At 42.6% G+C, this 20408-nt stretch overlaps 1 pseudogene across 1 annotated transcript; it reads right to left on the reverse strand.

Moving 5' to 3' along the window:
* Positions 1–3414: 3414 nt before the first annotated feature.
* Positions 3415–11584, reverse strand: LOC309652928 (sharpin pseudogene; annotated as a pseudogene). The gene has a single exon. The product of its transcript is annotated as a sharpin pseudogene (transcript).
* Positions 11585–20408: the final 8824 nt, after the last annotated feature.

The following is a 20408-nucleotide window of genomic DNA, read 5'->3' on the forward strand; positions in this document are numbered from 1 at the left end:
AATTACAGGAAAATAATCTGTAAAAAATACAAACACATGGAGGCTAAACAATACACTACTAAATAACCAAGAGGTCACTGAAGAAATCAAAGAGGAAATCAAAAACTACCTAGAATCAAATGATAATGAAAACACGAAGACTAAAAACCTATGGGATGCAGCAAAAGCAGTTCTAAGAGGGAAGTTTATAGCAATACAAGCCTACCTCAAGAAACAAGAAACATCTCAAATAAACAAACTAACCTTACAGCTAAAGCAATTAGAGAAAGAAGACCAAAAAACCACCAAAGTTAGCAGAAGGAAAGAAATCATAAAGATCAGATCAGAAATGAATGAAAAAGAAATGGAGAAAACAATTGCAAAGATCAATAAAACTAAAAGCTGGTTCTTTGAGACGATAAACAAAATTGAAAAACCATTAGCCAGACTCATCAAGAAAAAAAGGGAGGAGACTCAAATCAATAGAATTAGAAATGAAAAAGGAGAAGTAACAACTGACACTGCAGAAATACAAGGGATCATGAGAGATTACTACAAGCAACTCTATGCCAATAAATTGGACAACCTGGAAGAAATGGACAAATTCTTAGAAAAGCACAACCATCCGAGACTGAACCAGGAAGAAATAGAAAATATAAACAGACCAATCACAAGCACTGAAATTGAGACTGTGATTAAAAATCTTCCAACAAACAAAAGCCCAGGACCAGATGGCTTCACAGGCGAATTCTGTCAAACATTTAGAGAAGAGCTAACACCTATCCTTCTCAAACTCTTCCAAAATATAGCAGAGGGAGGAACACTCCCAAACTCATTCTACGAGGCCACCATCACCCTGCTACCAAAACCAGAGAATGATCTCACAAAGAAAGAAAACTACAGGCCAATATCACTGATGAACATAGATGCAAAAATCCTCAACAAAATACTAGCAAACAGAATCCAACAGCACATTAAAAGGATCATACACCATGATCAAGTGGGGTTTATCCCAGGAATGCAAGGATTCTTCAGTATACACAAATCAATCAATGTGATAAACCATATTAACAAACTGAAGGGGAAAAACCATATGATCATCTCAATAAATGAAGAAAAAGCTTTTGACAAAATTCAACACCCATTTATGACAAAAACTCTCCAGAAAGTGGGCATAGAGGGACTCTACCTCAACATAATAAAGGCCATATACGACAAACCCACAGCAAACATCATTCTCAATGGTGGAAAACTGAAAGCATTTCCTCTAAGATCAGGAACAGGACAAGGATGTCCACTCTCACCACTATTATTCAACATAGTTTTGGAAGTCCTAGCCACAGCAATCAGAGAAGAAAAAGAAACAAAAGGAATCCAAATTGGAAAAGAAGAAGTAAAACTCTCACTGTTTGCAGATGACACGATACTATACATAGAGAATCCTAAAGATGCCACCAGAAAACTACTAGAGCTAATCAATGAATTTGGTAAAGTAGCAGGATACAAAATTAATGCACAGAAATCTCTTGCATTCCTATACACTAATGATGAAAAATCTGAAAGAGAAATTAAGGAAACACTCCCATTTACCATTGCAACAAAAAGAATAAAATACCTAGGAATAAACCTACCTAAGGAGACAAAAGACCTGTATGCAAAAAACTGTAAGACACTGATGAACGAAATTAAAGATGATACCAACAGATGGAGAGAAATACCATGTTCTTGGATTGGAAGAATCAACATTGTGAAAATGACTCTACTACCCAAAGCAATCTACAGATTCAATGCAGTCCCTATCAAATTACCAGTGGCATTTTTCACAGAACTAGAACAAAGAATTTTACAGTCTGTATGGAAACATGAAAGACCTCAAATAGCAAAAGCAGTCTTGAGGAAAAAAAAAAAACAAACAGGGCTGGAGGAATCAGGCTCCCTTACTTTAGACTATACTACAGGGCTACAGTAATCAAGACAGTATGGTACTGGTACAAAAACAGAAATATAGATCAATGGAACAGGATAGAAAGCCCAGAGATAAACCCACGCACCTATGGTCTCCTAATCTATGATAAAGGAGGCCAGAATATACAAAGGATCAAAGACAGCCTCTTCAATAAGTGGTGATGGGAAAACTGGACAGCTACATGTAAAAGAATGAAATTAGAATACTTCCTAACACCATATACAAAAATAAACTCAAAATGGATTAAAGACCTAAATGTAAGGCCAGACACTATAAAACTCTTAGAGGAAAACATACGCAGAACACTCTGACATAAATCACAGCAAGATCCTGTTTGACCCACCTCCTAGAGAAATGGAAATAAAAACAAAAATAAACAAATGGGACCTAATGAAACTTAAAAGCTTTTGCACAGCAAAGGAAAGCTTAAATAAGATGAAAAGACAACCCTCAGAATGGGAGAAAATATTTGCAAATGAAGCAACTGGCAAAGGATTAATCTCCAAAATTTACAAGTAGCTCATGCAGGTCAATATAAAAAAACAACAACAAACAACCCAATCCAAAAATGGGCAGAAGACCTATATAGACATTTCTCCAAGAAGATATACAGATTGCCAACAAACACATGAAAGGATGCTCAACATCACTAATCATTAGAGAAATGCAAATCAAAACTACAATGAGGTATCACCTCACACCGGTCAGAATGGCCATCATCAGAAAATCTACAAACAACTAATGCTGGAGAGGGTGTGGAGAAAAGGGAACCCTCTTGCACTGTTGGTGGGAATGTAAATTGATACAGCCACTATGGAGAACAGTATGGAGGTTCCTTAAAAAACTAAAAATAGAACTACCATACGACCCAGCAATCCCACTACTGGGCATATACCCTGAGAAAACCATAGGTCAAAAAGAGTCATGTACCAAAATGTTCATTGCAGCTCTATTTACAATAGCCAGGACATGGAAGCAATCTAAATGTCCATCGACAGATGAATGGATAAAGAAGATGTGGCACATATATACAATGGAATATTACTCAGCCATAAAAAGAAACGAAATTGAGTTATTTGTAGTGAGGTGGATGGACCTAGAGTCTGTCATACAGAGTGAAGTAAGTCAGAAAGAGAAAAACAAATACCGTATGCTAACACATATATATGGAATATTTTTTAAAAAAAAGTGGTTCTGAAGAACCTAGGGGCAGGACAGGAATAAAGACGCAGACGTAGAGAATGGACTTGAGGACACTGGGAGGGGGAAGGGTAAGCTGGGACTAAATGAGAGAGTGGCATGGACATATGTACACTACCAAATGTAAAATAGATAGCTAGTGGGAAGCAGCCACATAGCACAGGGAGATCAGCTTGGTGTTTTGTGTCCACCTAGAGGGGTGGGATAGGGAGGGTGGGAGGGAGACGCATGAGGGAGGAGGTGTGGGGATATATGTATACATTTAGCTGGTTCACTTTGTTATACAGCAGAAACTAACACACCATTGTAAAGCAATTATACTCCAATAAAGATGTTAAGAAAAAGACAGATGCTGGGGGATTCTGATTGAGTAGGGGCCTGGGAACGTGTGCTTGAAAACAGCTACCCCAGGTAAGTGCCACGATCTGCCGGAGTTGAGGAGTCCTGCCCAATTTATTCTCCCAGGCGATGACAATACATTCCTCATTCTGAGCCCTGGCGAGGATCCAGTTTTCAACTAACTGAAAGTGGAGTGTCAGAAAAAGATGCTTTTGGAGGAAAAATAGAAGAAAGAAGTTATTGCCATTTCCTTTCCTCGTTTCCCTCTCCCTGAGGTGAGAGACACTGAGTCTGACAGAAGCCAAATTGTCAAGTGGCAAAATTGGAAGCAGTCTAGCCTCACCCAGGAAACAAAGAAAGAAATAGGAAGTGAAGTTTGTGCTTTTATCAGTCCGTGGGCACCTGGCCACTCAGACTGATATCGCAGGGGAGGCCCGGGCCTTTTGCAGGGAAGACGGCACTAAGAACAAATGCTCCGGATCGCAGTGGTGGATGTTAGCACGGTCTCCGAGAAAGGGGGCCATCAACAGTCTGAGTTACGAATCTAAAAGGAGAGTGGCAACTCTGAAGACATGGGTCTAACCTGTGGCCCTTCAGCCATTCATTTTGATGTGGCTCTTTTTAAGCCTACGTTCCTTTCTTGTGATTCTCTAAATCATGACCCGGCACACAATGGCTACTGGGTTTTCGTCTCCGAAAGTGGATGATCAGAGTCAGCAGTGTGGAGATGCAGGGCCCGTATACGTCTAGATCATCCTTATATATATTGCCTCTCGTTTCTTTCTCTCTTTTTTCTTTTATTATAAAAATGTGGGAGTAGGTATTTATGTTTAAGTTAACTATATGAAATCTCCATTTTCATACATTAAAAAAGGAGAGAGTATTGGTGATTTCCTATAGCTAATCCTAATCTTTTCTGTATCTTCTCCTTCTCCCCACCCCCTTCTCTCTCTGTCTGTCTCAATCTCTTTCCATGGCTCTATTCTCTTATTTTCTTGCCTTTGCAATCACATGTGTATTACCCAGAATACCAGCTGTGAAGGTCAATAGATAGTACCAGGAAAAATTAAGAAAAAGAAGAGGTTTCAAATTTCAATAAGTGTTAATTTGAAAACCCACTGATGCACTTCGTATATCTGGAGGGGAGGTTCTGTGTGGTCCAGCCGAAGCAATGGCCTGTGAAATTCTTGATCCTGCAGAATGGATCACTCCTGATGAGAATGTGAATTTGTTTGTGTCACCATTTTTTTTTTTTTTGGCTCAGAAGTGTATTTAATGACTCCAGCTCACGGCCCCTCCCCTGCAACTCTGGCTTTGTCTCCCATGAGTGGTCAGCAGAGGTTCCCTGAGAGGTTCAGGACGGGGTCCAGGGGCCTTGGGCCTGGAAGGGAAGGGCCATCGTCTCTCCTTGTGGCCTTTGGTAGCTGCTGGGTGGAGGCTGTGGGACGGGGGTCCCAAGCCCAAGGCCTCTGGGTGCTGCACATCTCACAGCCGGGTCAGCTTTGGGGCACTGATGAAGGTGCAGGAAGGGCAGGGCCAGCCGGGCTGAAGGGCGTTGGGGAGGCTGCAGCCAGCTGGCTGAGGGGCTTGGGGCGGCCTAGTTCCCCATCCATCTTCTGGGGGCGCTGAGGATTGTGTCCTGCGGCTTCTCGGGGGGCTGAGTCCCGGTCCCACTGGCCCCCACAGAAAGCAAGGCTGTATTCAGGGACACACAGGCACCTCCCGATGACCCAGCGCTGCACAGCCGGTGGGAAGCCGAACCTCGAGAATATCTGCTCCTGGAGGGCCCCAATGGTGCAGTGGGGGTGGACCGGCGGCGAGACATGGGCAGAGGCTGCAGCATCTTCAGCTGTGCCGTGTAGCCTGATGGGGCTGGGCGGGAAGCAGGCCTCCTGCAGCTGGATGCTGAGGGCCACATGATGCTGGGCCAGAATGGCTGCCGCTTGGGCTGCCCGCTTCTCATCCCCACCCTCTCTGGCCCGGGTCAGGCGCCCTGCTAGCTCCTCATTCTGTCCTTCCACGGTGGCACCTCGGACCAGGGCTGCCTGCCGCTGAGCTTCCTGAGGGTTGGCGAAGTGCAGGCTGAGTCCCAGGCCCTCCTGGTGGAGGCTGCAGCTCATGCTGGATGGGGCCTCGGACGGTGTAGGAGACTGACTCCCAGGGCCGCTCCAAACTGACCGCCCCGGGCCCCGCGCCAAGCAGCTCCAGCCGGAAGCGCCCTGGTCGCTCGGCGTCCGCGCTCAGCTGCAGCCTCCGCAGCTGCGCCTCGGCGTCCGACCCCGCGCCCAGCGGCCTCACCGCGGCGTGCACGGCCAGGAGCCCCGCGGCCCAGCCGGGGTCCGAGGCCGCAGCTGCGCCGCCCGCCGGCGGCGCCATCTCCGGTCCGGCCCCGGCCCGGCCCCACGAGCCCGCTTCCGTGGCCTCCAGCCGCTCTGTGTCACCATTTTGGCGTGTGAATAGTGCTGCTTTTTTCTTTATTTGGGCTTTTAGATTCAAGGGGACTTTTCTGGATGTGGGGATGTAGAGTTAGAGGGATTGTTAAAAGAGCCGTGACCTTAAGACCAAAAATCTCTATGTATGTACTGACAAAGCAAACCGGGCTGGACAGGCTTTGTCGTGCGGTCCCACTGATGGTCCAGGTGCCTGGTATCTAGTTTCCCATCAGTTTGCCTTCTGGATGAGCACTCTGGCCCTTTAAGTGGATCCTGTTGGCTGTCCTTACCCTGCTTGCCAACCTCACTTTTGTTTCCTGGATCACAAATGGAATTTGTCACCTTCTCATGGATAATACACCTCAAGTAACAACACCTTTGTTCCTCTGTGCATAACATGCTTTCTCTTTCATTTTTAAAGATGCAACGGCTTTGAGCAAATGCAAAGGCTTGTGGAAAGGAGCCATTAGAACAGAGAGGTCACATAGAAGTATGGGAGTTAATAGGGCACAGGTCCTTAAGAAGGTGAGCAGAAACATGGCCCGATTTCAATACTTTAGATACGATGTGTGACAAGTGCAAAGAAGAGCAGAAATGTCACTGTCACATTTTCTTCTTGTCAGAATCATTTGGGATTATGGGGATTATAGTCAGAATTGCAGTTTTGAGAACCCTGCAATGTTTTTGATTCATCTTTCCTTTTTGAATCTCATACTATGGAATCATGTCAGTCTTTTACTCAAATCTTATTAGGGTCAATAAATTCAAACCAGTGGTTATTTATTTAGCACATACTTCATGTTCAGTGCATAGTAGGTGGTGTGAGGGTTGCCACACAAGACATGATTCTGCTTTTGAGGGATTTATAAGCAAGTTGAGAAAGCTGAAAATAGCTAAATAAATCAAAGAAAATATATAAATATGTTAAAGTGCTAAAGACAGGTCGCCAGTTTCTTATCCAAAACATTCAGAGCCAGGACTTCAGGATTCATACATTTTCCCTCATTCTAGAAAGGTAGTATAGTTTGTAGCCTATATAATATGTAACAATTCTAGTGGGGTAGGGCCACAGCACCCAATAACCAAACTATACATATAATAAAGAGATATAAAGTAAAAAACAATAAATAATAAATGAAGACTGTTAATAGACCAGGTTTGTTGCCAAATGAATTTAAACCAAACCTAAAAGAAAAAGTTCTGTTTTCTGAAATGTTTGGGTTTCAGAACTGTGGAAAGGGACGCTGAACCTGTATCATGGGTATTGCCTAATATAGGGAAAGGAAATGAATATTTATGGTGTAGGTAGAAACTTTCCAATTTTTTTTTCAGCCGCAGCATCTGAGATTCAAACCAAGGAGTAATTTGTTCACATGTGTACAACTCAGCATCATCTGGAAACTCGTAAGACATGCAGATTTCACGCCCCATCCCCACACGTACTGAATCAAAACCTTTGGGCTGCGCCGCAAGTAATCTGTGTTTTAACAAGCCTTCCAGGTGATTTTGATGCACGTTAAAATTTTGAGAACCACTGACGTAGCAAGTACCTGACAGAGAACCCGGATTCAAACTCAGGTGTTTCTGATTTAAAACGCCATCTTTTTTTTTTGATGCTGTTTTCCTCGCTCTCAAAGTAGAAGAAAGCAAGAGATTGAGGTGAGCTCAGATGGAAAGAGCGACTTCAAAGAAGGTACGCTGAAACATGCTTCGCTTTAATCTAATAGATAAGAGCAAAGTAATTTTGTAATGTACATCCCTAGAATATTAGTCTGTTCCTTAATTATATCAGGAGGAAAAATAAGCATTGATAATTCCCTGTTTTATTTTCTCCACGTTAATATCTCAAAAATGGTATAATATATTTTGTAACTTCTTTAAGATCAAGGTAGTAACTTAGCTTAATTGTGAAAATTAAGACTTAGGAACTTTGTAAGGAAAAGAGGTTCTCAAATAGTCCTAAGATGGTTATTGACCTATTATTTGGTATCTTTGATATAAGCATGTTTTACTTGTAAGATGATGTGTCTTGCTTTTCTACTTTCAACATAATTCTTAGTGTGCAAGTTGACAAACTTAAGAAAAAATCCAATTGAAGACCATTAAAACATACTTTTGCAGGTAAACGACGGTTATTTGTGTGGTCCCAGCTCTACTTAGAAGGCAAGAGATTTGAACTTAAAGGGCGAGTGTAGGGCACAGAGGAAAGGGAGAAATTGAGGACACTGATCACTTTGCTCCTTATTAACTGAAAAATGGGATGACTTCTTTCTGAAAGTGAATAGGTAGACATTAATATGGATGTGCGTAGAATGAGACCTAGCAAAACACAAGTCTAATACACCCTTAGGCTGTGTCTTAATAACTTAATGTCATATTGATCTCTTTCGGAAAGAGATACCGTATTGGAAAAGAAATCACTGCAAAAACAAAATGGCAAAAAATGCTACCAAAATTACACCAGTTATGAGTTCTCTTTTTACCGTTGTGAGTAAAGCTTTCTTTTAAGGGATGAAGTGGATATAAAACCCAGTATCTTCCAATAGCAGTTAATCATATCAATTTAGGGCAGCTGTTCCAGTTTTCTTTTTGCTGCATAACAAATCACCCCAAGCCTTAGTAGCTTAATACAGTAACAACAATAACAACAATAATTATGCTCACAAATCTGCAGTTTGGGCAGGGCTCAGTGGGGACAGCATTTCTCTGTTCCACTCAGTGACTGATGGAACAGCTTGAAGGCGTTGGGCTAGAATAATCTGAAGGCATTCTCACAGGTCTGGCTGTTGGCTTAGCTATTAGCTGGGGCTTTCAGCTGAAACGTATACTTGTGACTCCTTTATGTGGCCTGGGCTTCCTCACCAAATGGTGGCTGGGTTCCTAGGGTGAGTATCTAGAGAGAGAGGCACGTAGAATCTGCAACACCTTTTATGACCTAGATTCAGAAGTCATGCAGTGACTCTTCTATTTATTGTAGTTGTAATAAAGTCCTGCCCAGGTTGAAGGGAAGGGTAAATAGAATGCACCTCTTGATAAAGGAGTGTCAAGGTTCTGGAAGAGCGAGTGGGGCCATTGTTGGAAAAGACAGTCACAGGAACTTAAGAATTACACCTCTGATTTTTTTTGTGTTTTTTTTAACTTTTTATTTTGAAATAATTTCAGGCTTACAGACAAGTTGCAAAAATAGTACAGAGTTCCCATATACCCTTCACCCAATTTCCCCTCATATTACATCTTATCGAACTATAGAGCAACTATGAAAACTGAGAAATTAAACTTGTTACAGTGCTATTAGCTAAACTAAAGAATTTATTTGGATTTCACCATTTTTTCCCCCTAACATCCTTTTGCTGTTCTGGGAAATGACACACGGTTCCGTATTGCATTTAGTTGTGTGTCCTTCGTCTCCTTCAATCTGACATTTCCACAGTGTTTTCTTGTCTTTTATGACTTGACACTTTTGAAGAGTACTGGTGAGTCATTTTGTAGAAGGTCCCTCAATTTGGGTTTGTTTGATGTTTTCTCATGATTAGGTTGAAGCTATGCGTTCTCAGGAAGGAGGACACAGAGGTGATACGCCCTTTTCAGTACAGCATGTCACAGGGTACATGATGGTCACGTGTATTACTGGTGATGTTAATCTTGATCACTTGGCTAATCTGTCAGGTGGCATCTACAAGTATTCTTGACTATAAACTTACTATTTTTCTCTTTGTAATTATTAAATATTTTGGAGAGATACGTTTTTTAAAATAAATTTATTTATATTTTATTTTTGGCTGCGTTGGGTCTTCGTTGCTGCGTGCAGGCTTTCTCTAGTTGTGGCGAGTGGGGGCTACTCTCAGTTGTGGTGCACAGGCTTCTCAGTGTGGTGGCTTCTCTTGTTGCGGAGCACAGACTCTAGGCGCGTGGGCTTCATAAGTTGTGGCACACAGGCTCAGCAGTTGTGGCTCACGGGCTCTAGAGTGTAGGCTCAGTAGTCGTGGTGCATGGGCTTAGTCGCTCCGCGGCATGTGGGATCTTCCCAGACCAGGGCTCAAACCCATGTGCCCTGCATTGGCAGGCGGATTCTTAACCACTACGCCACCATGGAAGTCCTTGGAGAGATACTTTGAGACTAAGCAAATATCTTGTTTCTACTTAAAACTTTTGGAAACTAATTTTAGCATCCATTGGTGGATCTTGCCTGCAGCAATTACTAATGTGGTGTTCTAATGTTTATTTTTTATTTTCTTCATTCCTTCTGTATTATTTAATTAGAATTCTTCTCTATGAGAGAGCTGTCCCTTCTCCCCTGTTTATTTTTTTATTCAGTTGTTTCGATCAGCATGGACTCATGGATATTTATTTATTCTTAGGATTATATTCCAATCCTATATTTATTTTCTTGTTCAAATTGTTCCAACTTTGGCCATTGGGAGCTCTTTCAGGTTGGCTCCTATGCCATTTCAACATGACTTCATCCTTTTTTTTTTTTCCTAATTTTTTGGAGCACTTCTTTACTTTCTGGTATAAAAACATGCTCTAGGTTCATCGTGTATTTTCCTTGCCAAAGCCCTGGAATCAAGCTCTTCAAAGAGCCCTAGTTCCTTTTATTGGAGAATGGTATTTAGAAACCAAGATTTGGGTGTTTAGATGTAAACATTGCGACTGGAGTGTCATACACATTGTCATACACATTCCTTTTAATTGTTGGGTGGTATTCCACTGTATGAACATACCACAATTTGTTTTTCCATTCAGCAGTTGAAGGACATTTGGCTTTTCAAGTTTTGGTGATTTATGCATAAAGCTGCTATAAACGTTCATGTATAGGTTTTTGTGTGAACATGAATTTTCATTCAGGTAGATATGTAGGACTGTGATTGCAGGTACATAGGGTTGGTACATGTTTAACTTTATCAAAAACTGTCAAACTATCTTCCAAACTGGCTCTACAGTTTTGCATTCCCACCAGCAACGTATGAGAGTTCTGGTTGCTCTATATCCTTGCCACTGCCATTTGGTTGTTCTGTGACTTCAGCTGTCTGATAGGTTTGGAAAAAGTCATAAAATTGAAGTTATTTTGGTTATTTTTTCATTATCAGCATAAGAGCAATACTCCTTTTCACTCCCTACATCACAAGTGGGAGTCAGAAGTAGAAGAGCTTTGATTTGAAAGTTTAAAGAGGTAACATAATTTTAACTGGGAAATTAAGGTCAAAACATTGTACTTCTATTATTTTGCAATAAATAGAGCTTCATTGAATAGAAACATTATGTACTGGAGGTAATGGGGATAAACACATTATTTTCTTTGAGTGGTCTCCTTCAAATTTTTCATGCCAAGCGACTGGCTCCCTTCTGGGTGTTCCCAGAGACCTCTCTGCCCTTCCATCTTCTCTGCTGGTATCACACTACTTTGCCATTATTAATTAATCGCAGGTTGTATATCTGAATGCTTATGGAGTCAGAGAGATTACATAAATAGGCTAATCTTACTGGATATGATACAGTAGAAAGAGTAGGTCAGGGGCTAAACTAGGGAGTGCATACCCTGCTTTAAGGTAATTCAAGTGAAAATTCATATGTGCCTCTCTGTGTGTGTATCTATCTCCTAACAGAACTGCTCAGGGCACCAGCTTATGGTCCCTGATTCATTCTGTGTGGTTTGGCTGTCGATTCTGCAAGGAGCAGTCAGCATGGTGCCAGCAGCACTACCTAGTAAGTGTTCAACAGATACTGAATGAATGACTGATCATCACAAAATGTGGCAGGAAATCCAAAGCGTTATTGATTACATTGAAGTAGATATTTCTTTCATGTACTTTGAGAATGCCAATGGTTTTTATAGATCTTATAGAACTTCTTGCCCCACCACAGGTTTTGTCAAGATCTCTATGTCTACATGTCATAAGGAACTAAAAATAATGAAAGGACTAGGCTCAGTTTTCTATAGCAACACATGGGATATTTTTACACCAGTTACTGAATTAAATGAGGACATAGGAGGATTGATTTATTGATTTTTGCCACATAAAATAGCAACTTTGGGCAGCGAGAAATTTCTTTAAAATTAAAAATTCCTGGGACTTCCCTGGTGGCGCAGTGGATAAGACTCCGTGCTCCCAATGCAGGGGGCCCAGGTTCGATCCCTGGTCAGGGAACTAGATCCCACATGCATGCGGCAATTAAGAGTTCACATGCCACAACTATGGAGCCTACCTGCCGCAACTAAGACATGGTGCAACCAAATAAATAAATAAATATTTTTAAAAATAAGAAATCTTTAAAAAAAGATTAAAAATTCCCTAAGCACCACTCATCTCCCCCTGTATCATCTGAAGACTCTTTCAGGCTGGGCAAATATTTAATGGGGATATTTCAGAGAATTGAAAGCAATAGAATGAATGTTTTAAGCTGACGTTCATTCTAGAGGGGCATTCTGGGATTTTAGATTAAGATCAATACTATGAGGTACCTGTGGAAGTGACAAGGCAGAGTCCAAAAACTGCCCTGGAGTGTAAACTGAGTGAGTGTTTTAAAGAAAAACTGAAGGGACAGTGAGAAGGTTTTTTTGTTTTTTTGTTTTACTTCTCAGTTGTCATTTAGTCTGCAAAGGATTGAGGAACTTTTCTTGAGGTAGACTGGGGGCAAAAGGAAAATTATAGGTTAGGAGATAAAATGCCTTTTGGGCACAGGAAAGATTGTGGTAATGGAGATGGCAGATCTCAAGGTGGGAAGGATACATTTATGCAGAAGAAAGAACTCAGCGCTAACAAAGAATTCCCTGGGGCAGGTAAGACACAAGAATAAATTAGGTACAAAGCACAGGAATCCCTGAAAGATTATAATATGAATGTAACCAGTGGTTTTCTCTGAGTCAGATGTTCCATATCCACTTAGCTCATGGTCACCTACAACCAACACAACATTGGCCAAGTTTACATTAGTCAATCAACATGTGTTTTCCACCTCCGTTGCTGTTACTTAAAAAAAAAAACAAAAAAGACATCTTGTTCATGCTTATGATTACCCTACTATCTATACTTCTTTTGTCTGGCTCACTTTTTTTTTTTTTCTTAAACTATTAGTCAATGCCTTTATTTATTTATTTATTTATTTTTGGCTGTGTTGGGTCTTCGTTTCTGTGCGAGGGCTTTCTCTAGTTGTGGCAAGCGGGGGCCACTCTTCATCGCGGTGCGCGGGCCTCTCACTATCGCGGCTGCTCTTGTTGGGAGCACAGGCTCCAGACGCGCAGGCTCAGTAGTTGTGGCTCACGGGCCTAGTTGCTCCGCGGCATGTGGGATCTTCCCAGACCAGGGCTCGAACCCGTGTCCCCTGCATTGGCAGGCGGATTCTTAACCACTGCGCCACCAGGGAAGCCCCTGGCTCACTTTTTAACATACAAAAAAACTGGTCTGCAGTAAAAATTATCTGAGTCAGTTTGAACCAGTGTTTCAAATACCACACATCCACACCACCAAAGCATTTTCTATTCATTGATGTAATTAATATATTTTTATGCCAAGTTAATTTGAAATCTTGCTTCAATTTTCCCTTCATGTGATTAAATACTTAAGCATTAGGTCTCAAAGGCCAATTTACATAATGAAGGACCTAATTCACCCTATCTATGTTGGCCCCTCCTTCTATTGTGGAAGTAAATGTTGTAATATATATGCATCCCACATTGCAAGTCCTTTACCTCTTCTATCCCTTAGAAATGGTAATACTGAAATATTGGGTTGGCCAAAAAGTTCGTTCAGGTTTTTTCCGTAAGATGTTGCAGAAAAAACCTGAAGGAACTTTTTGGCCAACCCGATATTAAAGAGTCTTGGCTTTCATGGGTACATTGCTGCCACATTTTATCAGCTCACAGAGGAAGAAATATGGATGTCATGTGAAAAGGCAGTATTTGGGAGGATGGTATTTATAAATGACAATGGCTGAGAGGCTAATGTGTTGATCAGACTTCTGTGGCTTTGAAAAATAATGGAGCGCTCCCTGTGCAAGGCTGTCACTGTGTAGTCCAGGGCATAAATCCATAGCATTTAAGAGGACAAGACCTTGTATTTACATAGAGACTTTCTCCAAGGAATTCACATCACTCCTTAGGAATGGCTCCATTAATTCTTAGAGCTTTGGGAACTAGAGTGGGAAGATACATCTTTATGGCCAGCTGTCATAAATGAAGGAACCATGCCTGAGATAGGTTTGTAACGTTCTCAAGGTCACTCCAGCCAAACTGAATTGCTAGAAGTGTGGAAACGCAGAGTAATATCAATTTCCCATGGTGGGGAAGGACTGTATGGGTCGCTTGGGGTAGGGAAAGAACATGGCCTTTCAGCAACTGTCTTTCATCATTTTTACCCCCCTATGTAATCTGTGACTGAAGGATATTATCTTTATAATGGTTAGTGTTTCCCAAACCATGATCTTCTGAACACTAAGCTATGCAAGACATCAATAGGTCTTCATTGAAAAAACAAAACCTGGCTTCCATAGCCAAATAAGTTTGAGAACTGCTTCATCTTATATTTCCTTTTTGCTGATTCATAATTCCTATTAGTGCAGTAAGAGCTCCAAGAAGGCTTGTAGTGAAGAAAATTACTAACTTTGTTTAAGCCACAGTTTTCCAGACTTATTTGACCATGGAAGTAAAGTTTCTTTTATAATAGCACCTCTTAGACTTACGGAACTGTCTTTCAGTGGATTGCATTTTGAGGAAATAGGTTTCTTAGGTAAAGGCTCTGGTGAAGAAATACTTCTCTAAAAATGTTTTTATTCTTTTATCTTTCCATGCCCACAGCCTATGTGGAGGCCTCATTCACAGATGACCTGGGTAATGTTTGAGCCTTAGAGATGCAGGAGATATTCTCAGTGTTGCTAGATAAGACTCCATGGAAGGAATGGGATGGTGCTGAAAAATGATCTGGGAACAATAACATAGCCTTTGCTCCAGTCTCCTTCCAATTCCTGCCTGGTTCTACTTATTCCACACACTGACCTGGGGCCATTTGCCTGGAATGGTGTCACAGTGCCCTGTGTGCTGGGCACTGAGGGGATGAACAGTCACCAAGACCCAAGGAGAAGTCAAGAACCAATTGGACAAGAACTAGGAGTAGTCTATCACTGAGGACAGAATAGAACATGGCTTCTCAGGGTAGAGATAGTAGAGGCGGTGGTGACATCAGGAAGCGGGGAAACATGGAATATGACATTTGAACAGAACAGGAAGAGTCTGATGTAGACCGAATCTTGATAAGTAGGCATGTGGCATCCCACAACAGGTTTCAGGGCTAGGGCAGGGTCCAAGATGAGGTCCCACCAAGAGTTTTTGTTCAGGTAGCTCTTGCACATTGGTTAGGGAAATCACTATTAGAATATTTTAGTTCCTCTCCTACGGGATGTGATAAAAATGCTGCCCTGTGAGTTGCTAACTAAAAACCATTTGGAAAACAGGTATTTGTCAATATGGAGACTGATAGCCAGGGGAAACTATTACTTCTGTAAGGAAAAAAAAAAAACAAAACTATGTCAAGATGATCAGCTGCCTTAAAAAAAAAAAGACAGGGTGAGAATGCATAGCTATTGGGCCACATTCAGATGCTAATTCTCCTTCCCTTATTCCCCATAGCCAACCAAGGCTGTCCTCCCTGCCGCCACAGTCATCTTGTCACTGTCATGATCAAGCAGGGCAGGAGCTCTTATTCCTCAAATGTCATTTGAATTAGTAAGAGTGAGGTGCCTGGAGGGTAGCATTGAAAAGTGGCAGGAGGTGGGGGGACAAGGAAGGTAAGTGGGGCCAGTTACAAAGGGCTTTGGCTGTCATAGAGGAGTTATATATCATGTCAAGGAGTTTGGACCGTGTTGTCTGGAAATGAGGAGAATGCCGAGTTTTGAAGTTGGGTTGTGCCATGATTGAATGTTACCAGCCTACTCAGGTATTTACCAGCCTTGTACTGCCCTCACCCTCTTATTGCCGCCGAATGAAGGCCCCTCTCCTCTGGGAAACCGTCTACACCATAGAGACACTGAAGTATAGGAGGTATGTAATCCTATTTAGTGTGTGTTAGGTCATGTTTAAACATGGTAAGTAAATGGGATGACTGTATGTATCTTCTCTGATTATTACAAAAATAGCAACCAAGAGATAGGTTTTTATTGTTGTGATCAGTTATAAAGAACAATTATAATAAGCAAAAGCAGAGAATTTAATAGTAGGCTATCCAGAAAGTTCATCGGGTTTACGTGAGAGTAGGTTTTCTTAAGAGCGGAGAGACCATTCTCCTCTGAGCATTTGGTTGGGACTTCCCTGGTGGTCCAGTGGTTAGGATTCGGCGCTTTCACTGTTAAGGGCGCGGGTTCATTCCCTGGTCGGGGAACTAAGATCCCGCCAGCCACGTGGCACGGCCAAAAAAAAAACCCAAAACAACAACAAAACGTGCAAGGCTGTTGTTAAGAGAAATGCCCATGAAAGAAAATGGAGAGGGAGCTGGGCAAGGCTCAGCGAGCCGTCAGACCACAGCGCAAGGGTGACCAGGATGGAAGGGGGTGGGGTGAGAGGGTGGGTGGAAGCATCCTAGGCTGTGTTGCGGTCACAGACAGGCTTGGCAAGGTTGCCAGGGTGTCCTCCAGCCAACACCGGCCATCAGAGGTATTCCCTGTCTCCTAGCAGCGGGCTGCCCTTACTTAGTGCCCTTGTGGCGCTCAGTCATTGGCTTGGAGCAGCCTGTGGGAGATGTAGCCCCACACAAATGCACCAGTGGCTTTCAGAGCACAGCAGCGGCGCCCAGGCCCCCAGTAGGTCTGGGGGGTGCATTCTGTTGGCTGCAATAATGTACAGATTCAAACCTCTGTTTGCTTACTGCGTTCCATGCTGCAGAGGGAGGGCTTCACAGAGTGAAAGCGGTTTCACAAAAAGGGAGGGAGGGCCTTCTGTTGATAGAAACGGGAGGGTGAGGGCAGGTCAGAGATGGTCCCATTGGGTACATCTGAACATGCCACCTGCCTGCTGAAAAAGATGAGGCAGATTTGCAGCTGGTTTTACTGTATATTCTTCTGTGAATTCCATGGCATCTAATGCCTTCCTGCTTAAAAAGAAAATGATATCACAGAGGGGGGAAGAGGTAAAATGTTATTTTCAATTTGTAGGTAAAGTTGTCAGACTCGGGAAGTTTCTGACACTTCATTATAGGTAGAAGCACTTTGTTTAGTCTCTTTACATTTTATACTCAAGATAACTTTTGGATTGATGTAATTGTTCTAAAATAATGCTCCCATCAGATCAGAGGCAAAAACAATTAGACAGAAGATACCTTTGTTTGAAATGAGTATGACTGCATAAAATGTATTAATAAAACAGTGCATAATCTTGATCTCTTGATAAATTGCCTGCTCTAGAGAGCATGGGCACCTCTTGTAGCATCTATTGAGAAAACAAAGAAATCCTGTCAAGATGACATCTGCTTCTTCCATGGAACATGTTAGGAGTTACGAGGTTTTGAATATGATGCAGTTAGCAGCATCGTGTACTTAATCAGCCGGCAAAGAGGAATGTTTGTCTTCTTTCTTGGGCATTGTGAATTCTAGAAGGCAGCTCACATTTGGCTTTACCTGAAAATCAGCAGGACGTTTAGTTTGAAGATGCCGACTGAACTTGCGGTCCCCAACCCAGCATATCTGAGCGTACCATTGGCCGTGTGACAATGAACTGTGGTGAGATGGGGCCGGGGATGGTGTCACAGTTAACTATGGCCACAGTAATAATGCTGCACAACAAACACCCACAGAATCTCAGCAAACCAAAAATGGGTATTTGGTTCACACATCTAGGGGTTGACTGGAGATTGCCTAGTCTAAGCTGGGTTTAACTGGGGCAATTTGGTTTTGCTCTGTGTGTCTCATCTTCCTACGGGGATCAGTGAGCCGGCCTGAGCATGTTGTTCTCGTGATGGTAAAAAGACAAAAGAGCAAGTATAAACACACAAGTTATATTAAGGCTTAGGCTTGGAACTGGCACACTATCACTTCCGCCTCGTTTTATTGGCCAAAGCAAGTCATGTGGCCAAAATGACAGGAAAGGCACAGAGAAGTATATTCTGCCCATGATGGCAAGGGTATTGATGCAGAAAGTTGTGATGAAATGGGGCCAAAATAGGCAATCTACCACAGGGAGAAACTAGCCCTGTCTACGTTGATCTTCTGTTTAATCTAGGCTTCCCAGGAAAATTCTGGGGGACTCAGCCCAAGCAAGGCACAAGGTCTTGACTCTCCTTCTGTGGCAGGGGCTGTGAGCCATTCACTAACATCCATTGCCACTTCATCTTGGGTTGTCTTTTTGCTGTTGAGTTGTAAAAGTTCTTTATATATTCTGGAGACTGGACTCTTATCAGATACATGATGTGCAAGTATTTTGTACCATTCTGTGGGTTGTCTTTTCACTTTCCTGATGGTTTCCTTTGAACAAAAGTTTTAAATTTTCAAGTGCAATTTATCTACTTTTTCTTTTGTTACTTGTGCTTTTCGTGTCATATCTAAGAATCCTTTGCTAAGTCCAAGGTCATGAAGATTTATCCCTGTGTTTTTCTAAGAGTTTTATAGTTTTAGCTCTTACATTTAGGTCTTTGGTCCATTTTGAGTGGGTTTTTATACATGGTATGAAATAGGGGTCCAACTTCATTCTTTTGCGTGTGGATACCCAGTTATCCCAGCATCATTTGTTGAAGAGACTATTCTTTGAGAACCACAGATCCAGATAAGAAATTTTCACAGCTGTTGTCATTCAGGCAGACTCGGGCATAAATAAGGCTTTGTGGCTTGCTTGGTACCAGGGTGAAAAAGAGAAGGCAGGGCCAGAGTTGGGGTGGGGAGGGTGGGACTGAAATTGACACGGAGGCTGGCCTCTTGGAGATGTTATATCAGTCTAGGAACACTGCCAAAGGAATGTTATAATCTCAGTCCAACTTCTAGAAGTGTCAACATCAATGAATTCATAGACATGCATGACCTAGTAGTTAGGAATCCAGATGGCTGTTGAAAGCTTGGCAGTTACATATTACCCTATTTATTAGATATCTACTGGTATGCAGTGGAACCACACTCAATGGGCTAAGGGTTTGAATATAGGGGCCAGTCCTGGAGAAGAGGCTCACCCAGGGTGAAACTAGGCAAAGTGTGGTAGATTGATCACTAAAATAGCTGCAGTTTTTCACCCCTCCTTGTATCTAGGCTTTTTGCATTGTGACTCCGTGGCTCATTCTATCAACAGCTAGAGGTAATTTCCCACACTTTAATCTGGGCTGGCCTCATGATTCTTTTTGGCCAACAGAATGTAACAGACGTGACTGTGTGTCATCACGGAGCCTAGGTATCAATATGTTTTGTGGACTTCTCCTCTCTGTCTGGGAGCCTTACCTACCTTCCATGAGAACAAGCCCTGATTGGAGGATGAGAGACCTCGTGGAGGCGATCTCAGGCAATCTAGAGCTGCCTAGCCCACCCACAGCTGAGCAAGCGTCCATGAAGGAGCGCAACTGAGACCAGAGGCCTCGTCCAGCTGAGCCTCGCCAAAGTTGTCATCTCCAGAATCTTGGTATAAACAAATGGTTGTTATTTTAAGCCACTGAATTTTGGGGATGGTTTATTACACAGCAACAACTAATAATACATAGGGCATTGAGGTCCTGCTGAGTGGGCTGTAGACCAGGATGGGTTTTCTCAGGACCAGGGCTAAGGTAAAGCAAGGGAGGTGCCCAGGGTGCCACGTTTAAGGAGGCATTAACTCTCAGGTGCAGACCCTGTATTTTTCCTGGCCTGGGTCTTCTTTTCGAGACTGGGAGGTGTTGGGAGCGAGAGCTAAGGAAGGCGGTTAAAGCAGACTGGGTCACTAGGAGGATAAGAGCGATGGCAGGGAAGCCGCGGATCAGGGTGCAGGCGTGCTGAGCGGTCCTCCTGGCTCTGGGCTGGTGAGGAAGACATAAGCTATCAGGTATGGTTGGTGGCCAAGGAAATCCCAGTTGCAGCACAGAAGCCCAGCTATTGTGTCTGGGCCAGTAGACCCCAAATCTGTGTATGTGTCAGAAACTAGGAGGGGCTTTGGTCTGGGCTGTTAGCTCAGTTCCTAAGCCATGGAGCACAAGGAAGGACATGGGAAGCGGGCCAGGCTGCTGTCAGCTGTGTGCATGCTCCTTGGCCTATTGCTCCTTTGACTTGTTAGAACAAAATGGTTAAAATTCAAGAAATAATGGGCCACTTTTAGAAAAGAGCTGCCTTGCAGAACACACTTCAGAACAATTTTCATGATAAGCAGTAAGATTCTTTGCTCCAATTGCAGCTGCCACAATTTACACATTGCATTGAGTAGCGATAAGCAAGTTTAGTAGTGACAGGGACAGGTCATAGACATGCTTGCGAAACCTGGGTCAGACCAACAGTGATAATTTCTAAGCTCTCACATCATCACCATCTTTATAGTAATAAATGACAACGATGATGGCTCTTTAGATTTG

The sequence above is a fragment of the Balaenoptera physalus genome, assembly GCF_965194825.1.
Source record: "Balaenoptera physalus genome assembly, chromosome: X".
NCBI classification, from domain to species: domain Eukaryota; kingdom Metazoa; phylum Chordata; class Mammalia; order Artiodactyla; family Balaenopteridae; genus Balaenoptera; species Balaenoptera physalus.